At 46.0% G+C, this 6286-nt stretch overlaps 1 pseudogene; it reads right to left on the bottom strand.

Moving 5' to 3' along the window:
• Positions 1–4234: 4234 nt before the first annotated feature.
• On the bottom strand, positions 4235–5581 carry LOC102408943 (annotated as a pseudogene).
• Positions 5582–6286: the final 705 nt, after the last annotated feature.

Raw genomic sequence — 6286 nt, 5'->3', positions numbered from 1 at the left:
TTTTGTTCAATGCTTAAGATATGTCTAGCTCTTTACAATCCAGTGGAAAACAGCATGCCAGGCATCCCTGTCCTTCACTATCTCTCAGAGTTTGCCCAAACTCATGTTCATTGAGTCAGTGATGCCATCCAACCATCTCATCCTCTGTCACCCTCTTCTCCTCTGGCCTCAATCTTTCCCAGCATGAGGGTCTTTCCAATTAGTTGGCTCTTCATGTCAGGTGGCCAAAGTATTGCAGTTTCAGCTTCAACTTCCGTCCTTCCTATGAATATATAGGATTGACATCCTTTAGGATTGACTGGCTTGAACTCCTTGCAGTCCAAGGGACTCTCAAGAGTCTTCTCCAGCATGACAATTCCAAAGAATCAATTCTTTGGCATTCAGCCTTCTTTATGGCCCAACTCTCACATCCGTACACAACTACTGAAAAAACTATAGCTTTGTGGACAAAGTGATATCTCTGCTTTTCAGCATGCTGTCTAGGTTTTTCATAGCTTTTTTTCCAAGGAGCAAGCATCTTTTAATTTCATGGCTACAGTCACTGTCCGCAATGAATTTGGAGCCCAAGAATATAAAATCTGTCACTGTTTAAACTTTTTCCCCTTCTATTTGCCATGAGGTGATGGGACCAGATGCCATCATCTTCATTTTTCGAATGTTGAGTTTTAAGCCATCTTTTTCACTCTCTTCTTTCACCTTCATCAAGAGTCTGTTTAGTTCCTCTTTGCTTTCTTCCATAAGGGTGGTGTCATCTGAATATCCGAGGTTATTGATATTTCTCCTGGCAATCTTGATTCCAGCTTATGCTTCATCCAGCCTGGTATTTTGCAAGATGTACTCTGCATAGAAGTTAAGTAAGCAGGGTGACAATATGTAGCCTTGATGCACTCCTTTCCCAAATTTGAATCAGTCCATTGTTCCATGTCCATTCTAACTGTTGGCATCTTGACCTGCATATAGGTTTCTCAGGGGGCAGATAAGGTAGTCTGGTATTCCCATCTCTTTAAGAATTTTCTAGTCTGTTGTGATCCACACAGTCAAAGGCTTTAGTGTAGTCAATGAAGCAGAAGTAGGTGTTTTTCTGAAATTCCCTTGTTTTGTCTGTGAGCCAATGGATGTTGGCAGTTTAATCTCTGTTTCCTCTGGCTTTTCTAAATCCAACTTGTAAATCTGAAGGTTGTCAGTTCACGTACTATTAAAACCTAGCTTGAAGGATTTTGAGAATTACCTTGCTAGCGTGTGAAATGAATACAATTGTATGGTAGTTTGAACATTCTTTGGCATTACCCTTATTTGGGATTGGAATGAAAACTGACCCTTTCCAGTCCTGTGGCCACTGCTGCATTTTCCAAATTTGTTGCCATATTGAGTGCAGTACTTTAACAGAATCCTGTTTTAGTATTTGAAATAGCTCAGCTGGAATTCCATCACCTGCACTTGCTTTGTTCGTAGTGATACTTCCCTAAGGCCCACTTGACTTCACACTCCTGGATGTCCAAGAAGCATATCAAAGTTTCATACCCCAGGAATCAGAGGTTTTCTTGCAGAAAGTCACATCTTTCTGGGACTGTGCAGGCAAGAAAGTTGGAAAAAGATGAAGAATGGTTCAAGTGAAGGAAGTGGGTGACCGAAGGCCCAGACTAGGAAGGTGCTGAATCTGAAAGCTCTCCCATCTGGCCAGATTTGCTAACGTACAAGGTGCCCCATCCTGAAAGGGAGGCTGTGGAGGAGAGCTGGGAATGAGGAGCCAGCTCTCTAATGAGCTGAGCTTTATAAGAGAGATTCACATAGTGACACAACCAGTTGGTATTTTAGAATATTTATTCTCAGAGGAGTATAGAGAAGAAATTGCAGGGGGAGGGACCTCAGAGCAGAGAAATGGGGCCTGGGTAAGAGGATCCAGGCTACAGTCTCTATAGTCTGAGCCAGCTGGCAGGGAGGGGCAGAAAGCAGGGCTGTGCCAGGGCCCACATATCACTTCCAGCGCCTGAAGCTCCAGGCCTCTGTGCAGTCAGCCTAAAGAGTGGCACACGCTTCTTTCAGTGTCCCTGTCTGTCACCCAAACAGGAACAGATGCCATAAGGTCAGAGCAGAGTCAGCTGTACTTCTTCTTTATTGGTTGCACAACTGGAAAATAGATTTGTGACAATTTCCTGTCTCCCTTCTTTCTCATGAAAAGAAACATGATTTGTTCAGAGATGCCAAGTGTCCACTATGCTTCTTCTTGCAGATTTCCTTGCAGTCTATGTGGCTCTGTGATGTATTCTAGCCAGGGAGAGGTCCATCTACTTGGTGGAGTCAAAAAGAGAAAAAGAGCCAGGGGGAAAAAAAAGCCACACATTTTGTTCCCTCTGCTCTTGAGGCTCCTTTCTGTCTGTAAAGTGCACACACCGCCTGGAGGTGGAACAGCCACCTTAAGACCTGGAAATAAAACCCCAGTGGTGATGATGATGATGACGGAGAAAGAAAAAAAGGGGAAGCTGAGTCACTGCTGACTTAATGAAACTGCCTCACTAGTCCTCTCTGTCTCCTGCCAGGGTGGCTCTAATGAGAGAAAAATCAGTGTTTGTTTGAATAAGCCCTTGCAGTCGGTTTCTTTGACATTCAACTGAAAAGAGCCATAACAAAACCAGCAGTTTTCTTTACCATTTAACAGAGACCTCTGATGTTCCTTTTTATTTTCCTTTTTTATTGAAGTAGTGTGTGTGTGTGTATGTGTGTGTGTGTGTGTGTTTAGTCCCTCAGTCATGTCCGACTCTTTGTGACCCCGTGGACTGTAGCCCACCAGGCTCCTCTGTTCATGGAATTCCCCAGGCAAGAATACTGGAATGAGTTGCGATTTCCTTCTCCAGGGTATCTTCCCAGCCCAGGGATCAAACAAACCCAGGTCTCCCACATTGTGGGCAGATTCTTTACCATCTGAGCCACCAGGGAAGTCCATTAGCTCTTCCCATTGAAGGAGTATAATGAATGATCTCTCATTGAACACATGGAGATCCACCTCAGTTTTCCAGGCAGAGCTTTGTAAAGTAAACATTCAGGGTGGTATCCTCAGGGTCCTCTGTGAAGCTGGGTTAATATGTCTCCAGAAGTATTTGTAGAATTATCCGGTCCCTTTCAGAGCTCTGGCCATTAACAGTTTTCACTGTCACAAAGGGAGAATCAAAGCAAGTTTAATTTATTCAGGTAAATAAACTCTCTCATTTCCACAAAGGAATAATGAGGAAAAAAGGAAGACAAGGCTTAACTCACCCGTTAAACTTGACCTGTTGTTCAGTCATGTAGACAGGCTGTTTGGAAGACCTAGTCTTATCCTTGGAGTGTTACAGACCCTGCATGAAGCCTGTGGCCCCCCACCTCCCTAATCCAGTATAGAACAGGATACATGCGTAATACTCTTCACTGACTCACATGGTTCTTGTTTTACTAAACACTCACTAAGTGCCTGTACTAGTTGCTCACCTTGGACTGACTTAGAAATCAAAGACCAAAAAGTCCCCATCCCTGACTCCAAGGAAGGGACAGTGTTCCAGGAGGTGGGGGGGGGGGGCATTTAACAAGCCACCCTTTACTCAAACCCCCGCACAGTGCAGCAGGACTGGGAGGAGGGGTGGAAGGTTCTAGTTGGAGATTAGCCGAGTGTCCATAGAGGATATGGCACTTGAGTGAGTCCTGAGTGTGCCTCAGTGTTTGCCAGAGGGACAGAGAAGAATGTTCACATCAGGCACAGAGAGCCACCCAGTTGGGAATTGAACATGGCACGTGAGGAAGGAGCTGGGGTTGCTTGGATGGAGATGAGGAGCCACAGACACAGGAAACAGGGACATGGTCAAATGCAAATCTAGGTGTTAGAAGGATCATTTTAGAACTTACCTGGCGGTCCAGTGCTTAGGACTCCATGCTTCCAATGCAGGGGGCATGTGTTTGATCTCTGGTCAGGAAACTAAGACCCAGCATCTTGTTGTTGCTTTGTTGCTCAGTCATATCCAACTCTTTGGGAGCCTACAGACTGAAGCCCACCAGGCTCCTCTGTCCATGGGATTTCCCAGGTAAGAATACTAGCATGGGTTGTCATTTCTTTCTCCAGGGGATGTTCCCAACCCAGGAATCAAACCCGCTTCTCCTGCATTGGCAGACCAATTCTTTTCTCACTGAGCCACCAGAGAAGCCCCAAGATCCCACATGCCACAGAGCAAAAAAAAAATAGAAGGATCATTCTAGAAGCATTGACATTCTAGAAGTTAAATATAAAACTGTGGCAGGTTTTCCAGTCACCCATCTTCATGGCCTTGGAAGCAGGAAGCACATGTTCCCTCATGGACTTCAGGGGGCCCAGAGAGGGCTGCTGTTTGCCCACCCACAGCTAGTGATGGAACTGCTTGCTGATCATGCGTCAGCGGGTGTCACTCTTGTGAGCGGCCATGTAGGGGATCTCCAGGAGCATGGCCGACACCAGGTAAACACCTTCCAGCAGTTTCAGATTTATGTGCAGGTGGAAGGGCACCTGCTGGCGCCGCTCCACCTTCTGCTCCTGGTTGTGCTCCTGCAGGCTGCACAGCAGCAGACCCTGGCCCAGAAGCTCCTTGGCCTGGCCGCTTGACTGGATGTCCAGCAGGGCACTGTGTGCATCCTTGGTCAGGCCTTGGGGGAAGGCACAGATGCCCAGCTGCACCATGGTGTGGTTGTATGGGATCTGGACTGGTGGATCTGCATGCTGAATGTTGTCCTGCAGGTGGCTTATGAGCATGAGGTCCCGGGCCTGGTACCAGCGGGAGTGCAAGGCATGATGGGAGATATGGCAGAGGATGGTGCATGTGCAGTTTCAGTCTATGCAGTCCTTGACATAGATGTACTTGCACAGTCTCTCCATCAGCACAGCTGAGTCCTGACCCTCATTTTCAGCCTGATCTTGCTCAGACTTTGAGGAGCCCTCAGCGGGGGTAAGCTGCCGCTGATGGGCCTTGTAATCAAACTTGTAGTAGGCGTGGAGGATGTGCCTCAGGTAGATGAGGCAGATCTCAGTGGTGCCCTTCTCCTCCAGGTAGCGCTGCACATGCTCAATGATGGTACACACCTGGGCCTTATCCTTCAGGTGCTCCACGTACTCTTGGGAGTGAGGATCAGTGTTCTGCATTATTTTGGTAAATTCTTCATCGATTCGTTCCACCAGAGTTAAGATGCAGTCACGGACATGCAGTGGCTGGTCTGCATTATGCATGTTCTCACTCTCTTCCAGAATGTTCTCTCCGACAAAGATGTTGGGATTTGCAAACAGGATGTCCATCAGCTCATTGATACAGTCCAGACACTTCTGCCACATCTCAGGCTTCATGTATGTGGCCAGTTTGGGGTTGTAGTCATAAAGAGAAGCGGTGATGGTGATCTTGATGATGACACCTTCTCCTAGGTTGTTTTCAGAGGCAATCTGAACCAGCAGCTGAAGCAGCTCAATCTGGGCTGCACGATCAGTTCTTTTCTTGCCTCGTGCCTGTAGAATCTCATTCAGTTTCTTGATGACAACAGCGTGGGTGATCTTAGTTCCCTTGGCAAACATTTTTGGCTTCTCCTTAACAAGGGGCATTCCACCTTGGACATGAGATCTTTCACTGGGCAAAAAGAAATGATTTATTTTTGCCACCCAAGTTTGAGATCATGGGACCTTAAACTTCCAAAAGTAGAAGTTATGTGTCTGAAAATAAGAGCAAATTTTTAAAATATGAAGAACATAAATGAAGAAACCTTAGCTAATGATGAGAAGCAAGAGATAAGAAAAAGGCAGTTCCAAGGAAAAGTACCAAATTTCCTTTTGGAATGCTGAATTGATTGTGATTCTCTTCTCTGAAACTGGAAATAGAGAGGAAGGAGTAGGTTTGAGGGAGGAAGGTTTTCAACCTGGCTTTAGGCTGGGAGAGGATGTGCCACAGTGCAGAGGTGCATTCAGAGGGAGACAGAGTTGCCTTGAAGCCCCAGTTCTGCAGGGCGGGAGCTCTGTGGCCTTGCTTCTTCCCTTCACCTTCCTGATCAGGAATCCATGTCTAAAAGGAGCACCATCATTTATTCCTAGTAGAAGCAGTTTTTCCAAACTTGCATGTAGGAGCCTAACAGTGTCTCACTAATGGTTGTTACCATCATTACCTTGATGACGAAGTTCCTACATGAAATCCAGGTGAAATTCTTCAGTGGTTGTTGGAGAGCAGATATATTAGTGCATCTGTGTTTCTGTACTCCTGGCATCAAATAAATGTTTGTTAAATTTAAGTGAATCTAATAATAAGAGGGATGTGGT

This window comes from Bubalus bubalis, chromosome 1 (assembly GCF_019923935.1).
Source record: "Bubalus bubalis isolate 160015118507 breed Murrah chromosome 1, NDDB_SH_1, whole genome shotgun sequence".
NCBI lineage: Eukaryota > Metazoa > Chordata > Mammalia > Artiodactyla > Bovidae > Bubalus > Bubalus bubalis.
The sequence above is the reverse complement of the archived record's forward strand: the minus strand, read 5'-3'. Positions and strand labels throughout refer to the sequence as shown.